General features: G+C 41.2%; 4 non-coding genes across 4 annotated transcripts; all 4 read right to left on the bottom strand.

Annotated features, from left to right (window-relative positions):
• Positions 1–9,867: 9,867 nt before the first annotated feature.
• Positions 9,868–9,939, bottom strand: TRNAL-GAG (transfer RNA leucine (anticodon GAG)). Its single transcript has one exon. It is a non-coding gene; the product is annotated as a tRNA-Leu (tRNA).
• Positions 9,940–11,220: 1,281 nt separating this feature from the next.
• Positions 11,221–11,302, bottom strand: TRNAS-AGA (transfer RNA serine (anticodon AGA)). Its single transcript has one exon. It is a non-coding gene; the product is annotated as a tRNA-Ser (tRNA).
• Positions 11,303–15,243: 3,941 nt separating this feature from the next.
• On the bottom strand, positions 15,244–15,325 carry TRNAS-AGA (transfer RNA serine (anticodon AGA)). The gene has a single exon. It is a non-coding gene; the product is annotated as a tRNA-Ser (tRNA).
• A 3,941-nt stretch (positions 15,326–19,266) lies between these two features.
• Positions 19,267–19,348, bottom strand: TRNAS-AGA (transfer RNA serine (anticodon AGA)). Its single transcript has one exon. It is a non-coding gene; the product is annotated as a tRNA-Ser (tRNA).
• Positions 19,349–19,844: the final 496 nt, after the last annotated feature.

Raw genomic sequence — 19,844 nt, 5'->3', positions numbered from 1 at the left:
TAGATTGGACAGCATTAGAAAACGAAGAAAAAGCTCGAGGTCCAGGTTCAGGGCTCGGGGACAAGACCAAAGCACTACCAGGTTTACTAGTACAGGTATTGCCACGTTTATTAACTACGAAAAAGGAAGACTGGGGTGCAATCTCAGCCTGTAAACAAAAATCAGATGAAGACACTAGTGATTTCTATTCCCGATTTGAGAAATGTTTTGGTATAAATAGTGGAATAAAAGCAAGTAGCGAGTCGTATCCACATCTGTTTGTGACAAAGTTAGTTGAAAATGCCTTGCCCCAAGTTAAGAATAGAGTATTGAAGTTCGAGAGTACCTGGCAAGGTAACACTCCGTCACAAATGTTACAAATGCTACAGTACCATCACAATAGAATCAGAGAAGAACAAGAACATGAACATAGACGCATGAAAGACACAAAAATGAAAATGCTAGTTTCCCAGACAGTTCCAGCTGACGGTCATAAGAAGGGTATAACACAGTCCAGTGTTTCAGCAGGCCCTGTTAAAGGGACGTGCAACTATTGCAAACAGCCAGGTCATTATGTACACGATTGTCCCGTTTTAAAACATAATATCGCCATAGGTAACACAAAAGAAAGACCAAGACCACTTAGACAGGATCAGAATCAACAAGGAACACCGCAGCATGCACAGTCTATGCCAGCTCCGCCACCGCAGCCTATTGCTGCCACACAAACAACGACCCGACAGATGTATCAGACCGCACAGTATGACTATCCTGATTATCAACGATACTCATGAAACAGCCTAGAGAGGGAAGTTGGCTTACCCCTTATTGAGGTCCCTGTAGATCAAGAGGGACCTTATGTACACAGTGAACTGTTAGGTCAAGATAGAAAATTCTTACTTGATACAGGGGCAAGTCGAACAACAATAAAACGTAGTGAAGTTCCAGGGGCACCCCTCTCAGGCACACAGAATATTTCCCTTGGCTTTTCAGGAAAACCCATCGTTAACGAAGTAACACAGCCTCTTCCACTTACGATCCGTCCCTTGACACGAACTACAGATTTATTGCTTACTAAATCATGTCCAGAAAACTTGTTAGGTATAAAAACTCTGAAAGCTCTAGGAGCTATAATATGTTGTTCTCCGGAAGGAGTAAGATTGTTTTTACGTGATTTCAAAGGGCACTACGTGTCCCGAGACATGGATCACCGATTACAGACTTTACCGACACATTTATGGGCACAAGGCCCTACAGATGTTGGTTGCATGAACATTACACCATATCGAGTCACACTAAAGGCAGGAGTGGTACTTCCACGAATGCGACAATACAAGTTACCCCCAGATGCTGTAGTGGCTTTACTACAAATCATTGACGAGCTTATTACCCAAGGAGTGGTTGTGGAAACTGACTCCAATGTATGTAATTCACCGATAATTCCGATTCTTAAACGAACTGATCCTACAGCCCCGCCAGTATATCGATTGGTTATTGATCTGCGCGAATTAAATAAATGCATAGTACCACAATACCCCGTAGTCCCAGACATTTCTTCATTACTGACAGCCATTGATTCCGAAGCAACATTCTTTACTGTAATTGATCTCAAGAATGCCTTCTTCAGCGTCCCAATAGATCCGGAAAGCCAATACTTGTTCGGATTTAGTTTAAATGGACGTAGCTTTAAATTCACACGCGCACCTCAAGGATTTACAGAAAGCCCCAGCATTTATAGCCAAGCACTGAAACGAGAACTCGACAGTATCCACATGCCAGTCAACACTGCCCTGCTCCAATATGTCGATGATCTGCTGATCACCGCTAGAAGCGAACCTGAATGTGAAAAAGCCTCACTGACGGTTTTACAATTTTTGGCCGAAAAGGGGCACAAGGTGTCCCCTTCTAAGCTGCAATTCTGTGTCCAGCGAGTTGTTTACCTTGGTCACTCGCTGTCCAAGGAGGGAAGGCAGCTTACACCAGATCGCATCCAGCTAATTGCTAATATGCCAGTACCCAAGACACAAAAGGAGGTGCGGGCTTTCATAGGCCTCACTTCATACTGTAGGCAGTGGATCCCTCAGTATGCATTTCTAGCAAAACCACTCATTCAATTGACAACACAGGAGGCAGCCACATCGACTGTTCTCCCTTGGACTCAGGAACATACACAAGCTTTTGAAAGCCTAAAGAAAGCCTTATGCCAAGCACCTGTTTTAGCAACACCATGTTACAATAAACAGTTTACACTCTTCGTTACAGAACGCGAAGGTACTGCCTTGTCAGTACTCACACAGGAACAAGCAGGATCACACAAACCATGTGCTTATTTTTCTAGTACATTAGATCCCGTAGCTCAGGCTTTGCCTGCGTGCCTGAAATCAGTGGCAGCAACGGCTTTAGCAATCAGACAAAGCGATGCCATAGTATTAGGACATCCATTGACAGTACAAGTACCACATGCAGTAGAGGTTCTCTTGAACCGCACACAAACACAACACTTAACTATAGCACGACTTACTGGTTACGAATTAACATTGTTTCAGCCACATATAGAAATCAGACGTTGTAGTACATTGAATCCTGCCACACTGTTACCAATAAATGGAACAGACCCACTTGCACATGATTGTATTGAAGTTATCACTATCACGACGAAACCCAGACAAGCTTTGACAGACGTCCCATTGTCAGACCCAGACCTGACGTTGTATGTAGATGGTTCATGTATGAGAACAGGTACAGGAGAGCTAGTGGCCGCCTACGCAGTCACAACAGACACTGAAATCGTTGAAACAAATTGCATAAATACCTTGTCAGCTCAAGCCGCAGAGCTCATCGCTCTGACACAAGCCTGCATTCAAGCCGCAAATAAAAAAGTCAACATATACACTGATTCACGTTATGCATTCGGAGTTGTACATGACTTCGGCGTGCTGTGGCGAGAGAGAGGTTATTTAACTTCTCACGGGGCCCACATTCAGCACGGACCCCTCATTCATGCCTTATTAGATGCAATACATCTACCCACTGCAATATCAATTATGAAATGTAAAGCTCATACGAAAGTTACTGATATCATTTCTCAAGGCAATGACCTAGCTGACAGAACAGCTAAACAGACTGCTCAAACTCGAACATCCGACATGACAAAGACAATAGTCCCGACACCAACATATTGCATGACGGTTAAGGATCCCGCTCTTGACGTAATCGACATACAGACACATGCTACACCAGACGAAATAAAGAAATGGACTGAATTAGGAGGGATCCAAACGGATCAAGGATGGATGACGAAGGAAAAATCTGTGTGGTTCCTTCCTGATTCAATGGTCCAAGTTATAATTAATACTGTACATAGTCCAGCACATCTAGGAGAAAAAGCTATGCTAGACAGCATTCAACACATTTGGTTCAACAAACATTTACGAGCAGCAGCTAAACAAAAAGTTCGTACCTGTATGATCTGTTGTCAGTTTAACCCAGGTAAAAGCATTCCCGTAGAACAGGGTGGATTTCAGCCTCCTGATCACCCTTTTGAAGTCCTCCAGATGGATTATATCCAGATGGAACGATGTCGAGGATTCAAATATGTTCTCGTAGTTGTCTGTGCTCTTTCCCGTTGGACAGAGGCATACCCGGTTTCAGATTACACTGCCCCGACTACTGCCAAACAGTTAGTTCGAGAATTCTTCCCATGGTACGGTTTACCACGTGCTGTCTACTCAGATAACGGCCAGCCGTTCTCATCCGAATTAATGAAACACGTTTCACTTTTGTTAGGCTATCAGTGGAAATTTCACTGTGTCCGACACCCCGAGGCAGCAGGTCTCGTGGAAAGACATAATCAGACCCTGAAAATTAGATTGTCCAAAATATGCAGAGAGAAAGGTGTCGACTGGGTAGTAGCCTTACCCGTTGCACTCTTTTACATGAGAATGGTAGCACACTCTCGAACAGGGCTATCCCCTTATGAGGTGATCTTCGGTAGACCACCAAATATGTGGGGGACGCCTATACCACGCAAAATAACTGATATTGACTGTAATATGCTGACAGATTACTTGGCTTCCTTGATGTCTGCACTACAATCTTGTCGTTCACAGGTAGCTGCAGCCTTTCCCGACAACACCGAGGTGAAACCCCATGACGTAATTCCAGGGGATTTAGTTCTAGTGAGGAACTTTGATCGGAAGTCTCAACTGGATCCTAGGTGGAAGTCGCCTCAACTCGTATTGTTAACGACGAGGACAGCCGTGAAGATCGAAGGTCGCAAAGGCTGGATACATTCAAGTCATATCAAGAAATTTCATGGACTACCGTCAGACGTAAACGACACACCTTGCGTGTCTTCACCGATTGACTCAAAACTTCCTTTGGTTGAACTGAATAGCCATGAACAATACAAACTAAAACTTAGGTCTAACAAGTCAGGCAATTTGATTGTTTAAGTCCTCTCCAAGGTGAATCGGTCGAATTTGTCTCTGACATGTACTCCTTAGACCTGTGTAGAGAAAGAAACAGAAGGATAAAGCTGAAACGACATGCGTACTGTAAATCACTGCGTAGTCATTGCACAGTGACGTTATTAATTTTGTTTTTCTTAAGTCTTTTAATAATTACTGCAAGTATATTTTTGCACATATATTATCCTATTTCTAGACATGTTTATAATGTTACTGCTGAACATTCTTTTAGTGAATTACCTCCGCATGAGTTGTCTTATAGATTTGCGCTGCGCAATAACACGTTTATTAGTATGTTACATCATTCCCATCAGGTTAGCAATGCTACAAATTGTTGGATATGTGGCCGACTCCCTTCCTATCAGAACTATAAAGGAATCCTACCTCTTTTTCCATACCCGCTCACACACAATGGATCCTGTGGAGCATGGTTTAGTTTAATTAATTCCCTAGATTCAAATTCTGCGGTTTACCAGAATAACTGGGTATGGGGAAATTTGAACTTAGTTTTACTCAAAGTCTGTCACCCTAACAAGGAGGGACTTCCCAAAAGAACAGGAACTGATCTAGAAAATGAAGTATATGGATTAGGTAATTTTACGCTTAATCTCATGATCCTGAATGTCGAATCCGAAGCTACTCCAATTTTGCCCGCCATGTCAGTATTTCCAGTTAAAGGTGAATTATGTGTAAGAAAGAATGGTTCCATACATATGGGTCATAGTAGATGCACCACTGTAATAGAATTTAGTGATCAAGGCAAGTCTACATTTAGAGCTTCCCGCCATTCCTACTTCATATGTGGTCAGACGGCATATATACGTTTGCCACTAGATTGGGATGGTACCTGCTACATCGGATTCCTTTTGCCACCTGTTTTCCTAGCTCCTCCTGATTATCATAGAAATACTCATTTAGTACACAATAGAGAAAGGAGAGATCTCCCAATAGTCGATTACACTGAGACCGCATGGGAAAAATACACAGATTTCAATAAAGGTCTCTTCCCCTATATAGGTACAGTTACCAATAGTAAGCTGATACGTAGATTAACCAGAACCCTTGAAGCAGTAGTGAACGAAACTATTTCCGCCTTAGGCAATTTAACAGAAGAGCAGTCTGCTATGCGGATTGTTGTGCTTCAAAATCGTCTTGTCCTTGACGTCATCCTGGCCGATAGGGGCGGAGCTTGTAGGGTCATCGGATCAAGTTGTTGCATTTTCATACCAGAAAATTCGCCATCTGTATATAAAGCCATAACTCGCCTTCATAAGATTGTAAGCCAGATACACCAGAATCCAGGCACCTGGACTTGGTCCGGTTGGTTTTGGAGTGTATTATCTACCTTTGGATGGAAGGTCCTATCCGTCCTAGGTATTGGCTTTCTCATACTATTCAGTTGCTGTCTATGTCTACAATGTGGACCAGCGATCTGTGGTCTGTGTGCCACATCGTGTATTCCACCATCAAGATTTCATTCATCACGGAAGAAAAAAGAAGAACAAATGATGCTATATGAACAGATCAACGGATTGATGAAGATTGATATCTCTTGACGGGCAAGTAGGGGACAAGGAGGGAATGTGGAAATATGGATTTTTATGATCAGTTATGTCCCCTATCTTGGACCCCAACGGTTTCATGTATAAATCATAAGTACATGTATGTTCCCTCCAGTTCCAGTTATGAAGACGCAAACACATGTGCGTCCACCGCCAACATGTCCTCTTTCAGATCCGCCATGAATGGGCCGGATATTCCATTCCTAAGTACGAAAGGCCACCGGCTTTATATGGTTCACTTATGCCATTTTACAGTCCAGGCAAGTAGGCCCTGATTCTGCCATCAAGCCTTTTCTTGCCTTCTGCCTCTGAAAGCTCCAGTCTGAGCTCGCATCTGTATCCATGAACTTTGTCCTCATTCTCTGCGCAGCTAACGGTGCCTGACATCAGCCTGTTGCCTGCCAAAAACTGTATTTCACCTTCGAAATTATCTGCTCCGCTCCCTACCCAATGCATTCCTGTCTAGTAATTTAAGTAAACATTCTTCCAGCTACCGAGCAAAAGGCCCGGCTTCTCTGTCTTTATGCAAGTAATTCATAGCCCTGTTCTATGGAAGATTTCTGCCCCCGCATCTAGTATAGACACTTAGACGCTTGTACACGCACTAATAGTCAGTATAGTCAGTATAGAATAAGATTCTACTCTAAGAGACTTCTCTTTTGGATAACACAGTTCTTTAAACATAGGATGTTAGATATGATTTGGGATTAGGTTGACTTGACCCTCCAGATTTCTGTCGCCACATGTAGAGCTAAATGTCAAGTCCCCTTCACCCCCTAGTTGCACGTCAATCACACGTCATGCTGCTGCGTGCGCATTTCTGCCAAGTATTTCTGCTGACATTGCGAAATTCTTTCATGGAACCACCCTATTATGACATCATACCTGATGATGTTCCCTAGTTACACCCAGTTACACCCACTTTTGCTACGCATGTATGTTTTATCTTTACTATCAATTGTTACGCCTCCTCCATTTGTTTCACTGTAATGCCTATTGTATAAAAATGATTACCTGTCAATAAAGTAACGTCTTCACTTCCTGAACCTTCGTGGTGATGGAATATGGAGCTCATCAATTTAAATTGATTTTGGAATAAAGCCCGTTCCGAACCTCTAATACCACGGATTCTGCCTCTTATTTTACTGAGCTATTGTTATAGATTTTCCGCATCAAATTAAGTTCCGGTAATTAAATTATTTACCACAGTTGCGCAGGGATACCCCAATGGATTTCTAGTCCATCGCCTTAACCACTCAGCCACAACAACTTGCTGTAAGCTACCTGCAAATATTTTGTTTGAAAGTTTTGAAGTTTTCCCACATCAAAGTACTGATATTCTGCAATGCGCTTTTTAAAAACAATGTTTTTTTCATCATGCACGTTCTGTCCTAAAAACAAAAATTGCATGAGTATATCTCTGGATCTGTAAAAGGATACACTTGCATTCAAACTCTCTTGTGGCACTCAATTTTTTGGACCCTGTTGCACTCTGTTTTTGCGCTGCTTTTAGTCTACGACCCATATTACAGAAGTCAAACATCTCTGAGTATTTGGGACTCCTTTGTAAGTGCCTTATCTTTAATCCTTGAAAACCTCTATAATAAAGGGGTCTGTCAACGATTGCTTGAATGGAAGATAAAAGAAGGCCCACTTGTCTCACCAAATGCAGTAGAGAAACCTGATGTTTTACTCATGTTATCCTTAGTTCAGTTTTTGTTAGACCTGGCATCCTTAAGGTGGCCTACCAGCAACCTTTTTGCTTTTCACCTCACGTTTTGCTGTATCTTTATGTTGGCCTTAGGACTCTAATCACTTTATCACTACTGTGAGAAAGTGGCTCTGTATATAATGTTCCCAAATAGGTACAGTGTGCACAGAGTCCCCAGTCCCCCGAGGTTTGGCAGAGGCTAAAGTTAGATATAACTTTACTCTCTAAAGTGGTAGCTTGCCGAGCAGTAAGGCAGTATCAGAGTACAGTGTAAAACATTTGTTGTACACACTCAGTCAGCAAATGGTCTCACACACTCAAGAACTGAACTCTAGGCCATTGGTTTGCATAAAAAAGATATTGTTGTTTTATTTTAGAACCAACAATAGGTATCAAAATATACTTTCTCAGAATGAGATGCTTTAGTTAAATACTTTGCAATAGGCAATTGACTTTTGCAGGTCATAGTTACAGTTTATTGCAATAGGCAACACAATTTGAATCACAATAATACATTGAGCTCAATGGGAATTTTATGTTATATGCAATTAATTACTTTCAGGATTACTTTTCTAAATCCAGGACTGGATCCTAGATTCAGTCCTGGGACAGTTCTTGGAAACAAGTGAATAAATTCGTTTTAGTTACTGTTGTGATTTTTAAGCAATATTTTGCTATTTTAAAAGTTGACACTTAGAAACTTTTGCTGATCAAATTACCAATGTTATCCTATGGAAGGAAATTCACTTAGCAGGTAAGTGGGGTTATGGTTACTTTTTCTAGGTCAGTGTTGGATCCTAGATCCAGCACTACTGTACCACCTGTAAGCAGTTGAGAAACTACGTTTAAGTTATACAGGCGATTTTTAAGGAATATTTACATGTTTGCAAAATCGACACTTAGAAGAAATTTCACAGAAAAACAGTCAATGGTTTCCTATGGAAGAAAATTCAAGTTACGGGTAAAGTACGTTCTCGTTACTTTTGTAATCCAGTGCTGGGCTCCTAGGCTCAGTACTGGGACATCTATCTAAAACAGGTAAACAATTACGTTTTCACAGTTGGTACGATTTTTAAAGAATATTTGTAAGTTTCAAAAATCGACACTTAGAAAATTTTCAGCAAAAAGCAGGCAATGATATCCCATGGAAGGAAATTCGAGTTACTGGTAAGTACGGTTAAAATTACTTTTCAGGGTCAGTACTGAGCTCCAAGATGCAGCACTGAGGTCTCTCCTGATAACAGGTGAGTAAATCAGAATTCGTTGTTCGGCTGATTTTAGATGAATATTTTAAAGTTCCAAAACTCCACACCACTTAGAAGAATTTCCAAGTGAAACCACTCAATGTTAGCCTATGGAAGAAAAGTGAGTTATCGGCTTTTAGGTAAGTACTCGACTGGCAGAGTTATGGTTCTGGGCATAGACTCAGGGGTCTCCCAGGGGAGTCCCAGCCTACTTGCCAAGCCTTAAACTCCCCTTTTATTACATATAATTTACACCTAAGGTAGGCCCTAGGTAGTCCTAGGTGCATGATGCTATGTAAGTAAAAAATAAGATATGTACTTTGGTGGTTCGCGTGTCCTGTAAGTACCAAACAGTCTATTTCATTTTTCACTACTGTGAGGTCTACCCCTCTCATAGGTTAGCTCTGTGTATTCCCCTATACTTTTTATTTGGTAATTCCATATCGGAGAGGAGTAGCTTTATTTATTTATTGAAAATCCTACTTACTGGTGAGGTTGGATTTAACTTTACTATTTTAGAAATGCCACTTTTAGAGAGTGAACATTTCTCTGCACTTACTGCTCTATTTGCCTGAAACCTGGCCCCAATACACGTCTGGATTGGGCTGGGTGACAGCAAAATTTGTGCCTTCCCTCTAGAGAGCCACAACACAGGTCACTCAACTGCACCTGGGGGGTGAGCTCCGCTCCCCCTCCACCCCCAATAGGTTCAAGAACGATAATTTATGTAAGTAAATACATTATAGCTACAGCTTATAATCATGCGAGTTTAAATCATTTGTTGTTAGATGGTTTAAATATTTGAAAGGATCGGTTTTTAATAGACATTTTACAAAAAACACTGGTACATTTGCTAATTCTGTAAAATTAACACCCAACTGCCGTGACATTGCCAACCACAATGCCGTGACTCGGATTCGAACCGAGGTTGCTGCGGCCTCAACGCAGAATACTAACCACTATACGATCACGGCGAGCTACTTGGGCTCAACGACATATAGTGACATGGAGAATTTATAATTCGGAACACTCAGGGCTGTTCCTGTGATAGGCTGGATGTATTCATTGCTTCCTCATTCCTCATTCAGAGGCTGCGTCTCCTCAGTGGTTGATAGGCTGAAACCGTTTCCTGGCCGCCTGCTTGTGAAATGCCAGGAGTCAAAGATCACACATTACACTTGCGGACCTGTGATGGGACACCAATGCAGAGAAACCCACCTGGCACAGACCTTCTATTCTGTCTATTAGACCTGCATCTTCCCTGCACCTTTCAAGCCATTTGTATGTGAAGCAAGAAAGAGTTAGAGAGTGATCCATCTACACTTTTATAGGGAGGATGTCGCCGTGAGCTCCTCCCAGCTAATCACACGTACAGCAGAAAAGCAAGATAAATACACAGTTGAGGGGTGGGCTGCATGGTTATGTTTTTGAGTAAATATTGAAACTGACCTCAGTGGCTCATTAGCAGAGCTGCGGCTAATGACTGGTGCCAAATCATGATGAAGCAAGCACCATGGCTCGTAGGGGACCCACAACACGCTTTTCTTAGCTCACTGAATTAAAGTATAAACTTCCGCCGTGTGTGAGTGGTAAAGGCTTGTTAATATGGTTCCTTTTCCAATTCAAGTCTGACAACAAGAGGCAGGAACCACGTGGCTTCGGAAGCTCAGGAAAGTAGCCACCAACCACAGAGAAAGAGAGAACTGGCAGTATGAGAGGTGGAGAAAACAGAAGCGGGAGCAAAGAGCTCAAATGAGATTGATGGCGTTTAAATAGAGCGCGTAAAGGAACAGTTACACAGCTAAGAAATGGGAAAGACAGACTAGGGAAAAAAACACAGAAAGAGCCTGTAGATGAAATTCTCTTCCTGGGACAGCAGGTTAAGAGAAATTACACATGGGGAGGTTAAGCATGTAACACGGGGGAGAATAAAAAAGAAAATGCAGTTTTATGAAGTGTGTTTGCCAATCCAGCCAGCTCTTTTGTTCTATTTCTCTCTTTGTGTCTTTTATTGGTAAAGTAACTTTCAAGTGCATGCGCAGGTATGAATGAGAGAGCAACGGTATAATAATTTGAAGCGTTTACACCAGTGCTAAAGTAGGAATGAGGTGTAGCAAAGACATGAAAGAGGTAGCGATAACAAATATGTGAAGAGGCAATAGTGACACAAAAAAAAGCCACCTATTTATAAAACTGAAATGGAAGAAATACTAAAGGTTAACTTCTGAAATTGTAGCCGAAAATAAAAAGATTCTCGTTGTTGGCAGGATTCGAACCTGCGCGGGGATACCCGAATGGATTTCTAGTCCATCGCCTTAACCACTCGGCCACAACAACTTGCTGTAAGCTTCCTGCAAATATTTTGTTTGAAAGTTTTGAAGTTTTCCCACATCAAAGTACTGATATTCTGCAATGCGCTTTTTAAAAACAATGTTTTTTTCATCATGCACGTTCTGTCCTAAAAACAAAAATTGCATGAGTATATCTCTGGATCTGTAAAAGGATACACTTGCATTCAAACTCTCTTGTGGCACTCAATTTTTTGGACCCTGCTTCACTCTGTTTTTGCGCTGCTTTTAGTCTACGACCCATATTACAGAAGTCAAACATCTCTGAGTATTTGGGACTCCTTTGTAAGTGCCTTATCTTTAATCCTTGAAAAGCTCTATAATAAAGGGGTCTGTCAAAGATTGCTTGAATGGAAGATAAAAGAAGGCCCACTTGTCTCACCAAATGCAGTAGAGAAACCTGATGTTTTACTCATGTTATCCTTAGTTCAGTTTTTGTTAGACCTGGCATCCTTAAGGTGGCCTACCAGCAACCTTTTTGCTTTTCACCTCACATTTTGCTGTATCTTTATGTTGGCCTTAGGACTCTAATCACTTTATCACTACTGTGAGAAAGTGGCTCTGTATATAATGTTCCCAAATAGGTACAGTGTGCACAGAGTCCCCAGTCCCCCGAGGTTTGGCAGAGGCTAAAGTTAGATATAACTTTACTCTCTAAAGTGGTAGCTTGCCGAGCAGTAAGGCAGTATCAGAGTACAGTGTAAAACATTTGTTGTACACACTCAGTCAGCAAATGGTCTCACACACTCAAGAACTGAACTCTAGGCCATTGGTTTGCATAAAAAAGATATTGTTGTTTTATTTTAGAACCAACAATAGGTATCAAAATATACTTTCTCAGAATGAGATGCTTTAGTTAAATACTTTGCAATAGGCAATTGACTTTTGCAGGTCATAGTTACAGTTTATTGCAATAGGCAACACAATTTGAATCACAATAATACATTGAGCTCAATGGGAATTTTAAGTTATATGCAATTAATTACTTTCAGGATTACTTTTCTAAATCCAGGACTGGATCCTAGATTCAGTCCTGGGACAGTTCTTGGAAACAAGTGAGTAAATTCGTTTTAGTTACTGTTGTGATTTTTAAGCAATATTTTGCTATTTTAAAAGTTGACACTTAGAAACTTTTGCTGATCAAATTACCAATGTTATCCTATGGAAGGAAATTCACTTAGCAGGTAAGTGGGGTTATGGTTACTTTTTCTAGGTCAGTGTTGGATCCTAGATCCAGCACTACTGTACCACCTGTAAGCAGTTGAGAAACTGCGTTTAAGTTATACAGGCGATTTTTAAGGAATATTTACATGTTTGCAAAATCGACACTTAGAAGAAATTTCACAGAAAAACAGTCAATGGTTTCCTACGGAAGAAAATTCAAGTTACGGGTAAAGTACGTTCTCGTTACTTTTGTAATCCAGTGCTGGGCTCCTAGGCTCAGTACTGGGACATCTATCTAAAACAGGTAAACAATTACGTTTTCACAGTTGGTACGATTTTTAAAGAATATTTGTAAGTTTCAAAAATCGACACTTAAAAAATTTTCAGCAAAAAGCAGGCAATGATATCCCATGGAAGGAAATTCGAGTTACTGGTAAGTACGGTTAAAATTACTTTTCAGGGTCAGTACTGAGCTCCAAGATGCAGCACTGAGGTCTCTCCTGATAACAGGTGAGTAAATCAGAATTCGTTGTTCGGCTGATTTTAGATGAATATTTTAAAGTTCCAAAACTCCACACCACTTAGAAGAATTTCCAAGTGAAACCACTCAATGTTAGCCTATGGAAGAAAAGTGAGTTATCAGCTTTTAGGTAAGTACTCGACTGGCAGAGTTATGGTTCTGGGCATAGACTCAGGGGTATCCCAGGGGAATCCCCAGCATACTTGCCAAGCCTTAAACTCCCCTTTTATTACATATAATTTACACCTAAGGTAGGCCCTAGGTAGTCCTAGGTGCATGATGCTATGTAAGTAAAAAATAAGATATGTACTTTGGTGGTTCGTGTGTCCTGTAAGTACCAAACAGTCTATTTCATTTTTCACTACTGTGAGGTCTACCCCTCTCATAGGTTAGCTCTGTGTATTCCCCTATACTTTTTATTTGGTAATTCCATATCGGAGAGGAGTAGCTTTATTTATTTATTGAAAATCCTACTTACTGGTGAGGTTGGATTTAACTTTACTATTTTAGAAATGCCACTTTTAGAGAGTGAACATTTCTCTGCACTTACTGCTCTATTTGCCTGAAACCTGGCCCCAATACACGTCTGGATTGGGCTGGGTGACAGCAAAATTTGTGCCTTCCCTCTAGAGAGCCACAACACAGGTCACTCAACTGCACCTGGGGGGTGAGCTCCGCTCCCCCTTCACCCCCAATAGGTTCAAGAACGATAATTTATGTAAGTAAATACATTATAGCTACAGCTTATAATCATGCGAGTTTAAATCATTTGTTGTTAGATGGTTTAAATATTTGAAAGGATCTGTTTTTAATAGACATTTTACAAAAACCACTGGTACATTTGCTAATTCTGTAAAATTAACACCCAACTGCCGTGACATTGCCAACCACAATGCCGTGACTCGGATTCGAACCGAGGTTGCTGCGGCCACAACGCATAGTACTAACCACTATATGATCACGGCGAGCTACTTGGGCTCAACGACATACAGTGACATGGAGAATTTATAATTCGGAACACTCAGGGCTGTTCCTGTGATAGGCTGGATGTATTCATTGCTTCCTCATTCCTCATTCAGAGGCTGCGTCTCCTCAGTGGTTGATAGGCTGAAACTGTTTCCTGGCCGCCTGCTTGTGAAATGCCAGGAGTCAAAGATCACACAATACACTTGCGGACCTGTGATGGGACACCAAGGCAGAGAAACCCACCTGGCACAGACCTTCTATTCTGTCTATTAGACCTGCATATTCCCTGCACCTTTCAAGCCATTTGTATGTGAAGCAAGAAAGAGTTAGAGAGTGATCCATCTACACTTTTATAGGGAGGATGTCGCCGTGAGCTCCTCCCAGCTAATCACACGAACAGCAGAAAAGCAAGATAAATACACAGTTGAGGGGTGGGCTGCATGGTTATGTTTTTGAGTAAATATTGAAACTGACCTCAGTGGCTCATTAGCAGAGCTGCGGCTAATGACTGGTGCCAAATCATGATGAAGCAAGCACCATGGCTCGTAGGGGACCCACAACACGCTTTTCTTAGCTCACTGAATTAAAGTATAAACTTCCACCGTGTGTGAGTGGTAAAGGCTTGTTAATATGGTTCCTTTTCCAATTCAAGTCTGACAACAAGAGGCAGGAACCACGTGGCTTCGGAAGCTCAGGAAAGTAGCCACCAACCACAGAGAAAGAGAGAACTGGCAGTATGAGAGGTGGAGAAAACAGAAGCGGGAGCAAGGAGCTCAAATGAGATTGATGGCGTTTAAATAGAGCGCGTAAAGGAACAGTTACACAGCTAAGAAATGGGAAAGACAGACTAGGGAAAAAAACACAGAAAGAGCCTGTAGATGAAATTCTCTTCCTGGGACAGCAGGTTAAGAGAAATTACACATGGGGAGGTTAAGCATGTAACACGGGGGAGAATAAAAAAGAAAATGCAGTTTTATGAAGTGTGTTTGCCAATCCAGCCAGCACTTTTGTTCTATTTCTCTCTTTGCGTCTTTTATTGGTAAAGTAACTTTCAAGTGCATGCGCAGGTATGAATGAGAGAGCAACGGTATAATAATTTGAAGCGTTTACACCAGTGCTAAAGTAGGAAGGAGGTGTAGCAAAGACATGAAAGAGGTAGCGATAACAAATATGTGGAGAGGCAATAGTGACACAAAAATAAGCCACCTATTTATGAAACTGAAATGGAAGAAATACTAAAGGTTAACTTCTGAAATTGTAGCCGATAATAAAAAGATTCTCGTTGTTGGCAGGATTCGAACCTGCGCGGGGATACCCCAATGGATTTCTAGTCCATCGCCTTAACCACTCGGCCACAACAACTTGCTGTAAGCTGCCTACAAATATTTTGTTTGAATGTTTTGACGTTTTCCCACATAAAAGTACTGATATTCTGCAATGCGCTTTTTAAAAACAATGTTTTTTTCATCATGCACGTTCTGTCCTAAAAATAAAAATTGCATGAGTATATCTTTGGATCTGTAAAAGGATACGCTTGCATTCAAACTCTCTTGTGGCACTCAAGTTTTTTGGACCCTGTTGCACTCTGTTTTTGCGCTGCTTTTAGTCTACGACCCATATTACAGAAGTCAACCATCTCTGAGTATTTGGGACTCCTTTGTAAGTGCCTTATCTTTAATCCTTGAAAAGCTCTATAATAAAGGGGTCTGTCAAAGATTGCTTGAATGGAAGATAAAAGAAGGCCCACTTGTCTCACCAAATGCAGTAGAGAAACCTGATGTTTTACTCATGTTATCCTTAGTTCAGTTTTTGTTAGACCTGGCATCCTTAAGGTGGCCTACCAGCAACCTTTTTGCTTTTCACCTCACGTTTTGCTGTATCTTTATGTTGGCCGTAGCACTCTAATCACTTTATCACTACTGTGAGAAAGTGGCTCTGTATATACTGTTCCCAAATTGGTACAGTGTGCACAGAGTCCCCAGTCCCCAGAGGTTTGGCAGAGGCTAAAGTTAGATATAACCTTACTCTCTAAAGTGGTAGCTTGCCGAGCAGTAAGGCAGTATCAGAGTACAGTGTAAAACATTTGTTGTACACACTCAGTCAGCAAATGGTCTCACACACTCAAGAACTGAACTCTAGGTCATTGGTTTGCATAAAAAAGATATTGTTGTTTTATTTGAGAACCAACAATAGGTATCAAAATATACTTTCTCAGAATGAGATGCTTTAGTTAAATACTTTGCAATAGGCAATTGACTTTTGCAGGTCATAGTTACAGTTTATTACAATAGGCAACACAATTTGAATCACAATAATACATTGAGCTCAATGGGAATTTTAAGTTATATGCAATTAATTACTTTCAGGATTACTTTTCTAAATCCAGGACTGGATCCTAGATTCAGTCCTGGGACAGTTCTTGGAAACAAGTGAGTAAATTTGTTTTAGTTACTGTTGTGATTTTTAAGCAATATTTTGCTTTTTTAAAAGTTGACACTTAGAAACTTTTGCTGATCAAATTACCAATGTTATCCTATGGAAGGAAATTTACTTAGCAGGTAAGTGGGGTTATGGTTACTTTTTCTAGGTCAGTGTTGGATCCTAGATCCAGCACTACTGTACCACCTGTAAGCAGTTGAGAAACTGCGTTTAAGTTATACAGGCGATTTTTAAGGAATATTTACGTGTTTGCAAAATCGACACTTAGAAGAAATTTCACAGAAAAACAGTCAATGGTTTCCTACGGAAGAAAATTCAAGCTACGGGTAAAGTACGTTCTCGTTACTTTTGTAATCCAGTGCTGGGCTCCTAGGCTCAGTACTGGGACATCTATCTAAAACAGTTAAACAATTACGTTTTCACAGTTGGTACGATTTTTAAAGAATATTTGTAAGTTTCAAAAATCGACACTTAGAAAATTTTCAGAGAAAAGCAGGCAATGATATCCCATGGAAGGAAATTCGAGTTACTGGTAAGTACGGTTAAAATTACTTTTCAGGGTCAGTACTGAGCTCCAAGATGCAGCACTGAGGTCTCTCCTGATAACAGGTGAGTAAATCAGAATTCGTTGTTCGGCTAATTTTAGATGAATATTTTAAAGTTCCAAAACTCCACACCACTTAGAAGAATTTCCAAGTGAAACCACTCAATGTTAGCCTATGGAAGAAAAGTGAGTTATCGGCTTTTAGGTAAGTACTCGACTGGCAGAGTTATGGTTCTGGGCATAGACTCAGGGGTCTCCCAGGGGAGTCCCAGCCTACTTGCCAAGCCTTAAACTCCCCTTTTATTACATATAATTTACACCTAAGGTAGGCCCTAGGTAGTCCTAGGTGCATGATGCTATGTAAGTAAAAAATAAGATATGTACTTTGGTGGTTCGCGTGTCCTGTAAGTACCAAACAGTCTATTTCATTTTTCACTACTGTGAGGTCTACCCCTCTCATAGGTTAGCTCTGTGTATTCGCCTATACTTTTTATTTGGTAATTCCATATCGGAGAGGAGTAGCTTTATTTATTTATTGAAAATCCTACTTACTGGTGAGGTTGGATTTAACTTTACTATTTTAGAAATGCCACTTTTAGAGAGTGAACATTTCTCTGCACTTACTGCTCTATTTGCCTGAAACCTGTCCCCAATACACGTCTGGATTGGGCTGGGTGACAGCAAAATTTGTGCCTTCCCTCTAGAGAGCCACAACACAGGTCACTCAACTGCACCTGGGGGGTGAGCTCCGCTCCCCCTTCACCCCCAATAGGTTCAAGAACGATAATTTATGTAAGTAAATACATTATAGCTACAGCTTATAATCATGCGTGTTTAAATCATTTGTTGTTAGATGGTTTAAATATTTGAAAGGATCTGTTTTTAATAGACATTTTACAAAAACCACTGGTACATTTGCTAATTCTGTAAAATTAACACCCAACTGCCGTGACATTGCCAACCACAATGCCATGACTCGGATTCGAACCGAGGTTGCTGCGGCCACAACGCATAGTACTAACCACTATACGATCACGGCGAGCTACTTGGGCTCAACGACATACAGTGACATGGAGAATTTATAATTCGGAACACTCAGGGCTGTTCCTGTGATAGGCTGGATGTATTCATTGCTTCCTCATTCCTCATTCAGAGGCTGCGTCTCCTCAGTGGTTGATAGGCTGAAACCGTTTCCTGGCCGCCTGCTTGTGAAATGCCAGGAGTCAAAGATCACACAATACACTTGCGGACCTGTGATGGGACACCAAGGCAGAGAAACCCACCTGGCACAGACCTTCTATTCTGTCTATTAGACCTGCATCTTCCCTGCACCTTTCAAGCCATTTGTATGTGAAGCAAGAAAGAGTTAGAGAGAGATCCAGCAACACTTTTATAGGGAGGATGTCACCGTGAGCTCCTCCCAGCTAATCACACGAACAGCAGAAAAGCAAGATAAATACACAGTTGAGGGGTGGGCTGCATGGTTATGTTTTTGAGTAAATATTGAAACTGACCTCAGTGGCTCATTAGCAGAGCTGCGGCTAATGACTGGTGCCAAATCTTGATGAAGCAAGCACCATGGCTCGTAGGGGACCCACAACACGCTTTTCTTAGCTCACTGAATTAAAGTATAAACTTCCGCCGTGTGTGAGTGGTAAAGGCTTGTTAATATGGTTCGTTTTCCAATTCAAGTCTGACAACAAGAGGCAGGAACCACGTGGCTTCGGAAGCTCAGGAAAGTAGCCACCAACCACAGAGAAAGAGAGAACTGGCAGTATGAGAGGTGGAGAAAACAGAAGCGGGAGCAAGGAGCTCAAATGAGATTGATGGCGTTTAAATAGAGCGCGTAAAGGAACAGTTACACAGCTAAGAAATGGGAAAGACAGACTAGGGAAAAAAACACAGAAAGAGCCTGTAGATGAAATTCTCTTCCTGGGACAGCAGGTTAAGAGAAATTACACATGGGGAGGTTAAGCATGTAACACGGGGGAGAATAAAAAAGAAAATGCAGTTTTATGAAGTGTGTTTGCCAATCCAGCCAGCACTTTTGTTCTATTTCTCTCTTTGCGTCTTTTATTGGTAAAGGAACTTTCAAGTGCATGCGCAGGTATGAATGAGAGAGCAACGGTATAATAATTTGAAGCGTTTACACCAGTGCTAAAGTAGGAAGGAGGTGTAGCAAAGACATGAAAGAGGTAGCGATAACAAATATGTGGAGAGGCAATAGTGACACAAAAATAAGCCACCTATTTATAAAACTGAAATGGAAGAAATACTAAAGGTTAACTTCTGAAATTGTAGCCGATAATAAAAAGATTCTCGTTGTTGGCAGGATTCGAACCTGCGCGGGGATACCCCAATGGATTTCTAGTCCATCGCCTTAACCACTCGGCCACAACAACTTGCTGTAAGCTGCCTACAAATATTTTGTTTGAATGTTTTGACGTTTTCCCACATCAAAGTACTGATATTCTGCAATGCGCTTTTTAAAAACAATGTTTTTTTCATCATGCACGTTCTGTCCTAAAAATAAAAATTGCATGAGTATATCTTTGGATCTGTAAAAGGATACGCTTGCATTCAAACTCTCTTGTGGCACTCAAGTTTTTTGGACCCTGTTGCACTCTGTTTTTGCGCTGCTTTTAGTCTACGACCCATATTACAGAAGTCAACCATCTCTGAGTATTTGGGACTCCTTTGTAAGTGCCTTATCTTTAATCCTTGAAAAGCTCTATAATAAAGGGGTCTGTCAAAGATTGCTTGAATGGAAGATAAAAGAAGGCCCACTTGTCTCACCAAATGCAGTAGAGAAACCTGATGTTTTACTCATGTTATCCTTAGTTCAGTTTTTGTTAGACCTGGCATCCTTAAGGTGGCCTACCAGCAACCTTTTTGCTT

This window comes from Triturus cristatus, chromosome 12 (genome assembly GCF_964204655.1).
Source record: "Triturus cristatus chromosome 12, aTriCri1.1, whole genome shotgun sequence".
Taxonomy (NCBI): domain Eukaryota; kingdom Metazoa; phylum Chordata; class Amphibia; order Caudata; family Salamandridae; genus Triturus; species Triturus cristatus.
The sequence above is the reverse complement of the archived record's forward strand: the minus strand, read 5'-3'. Positions and strand labels throughout refer to the sequence as shown.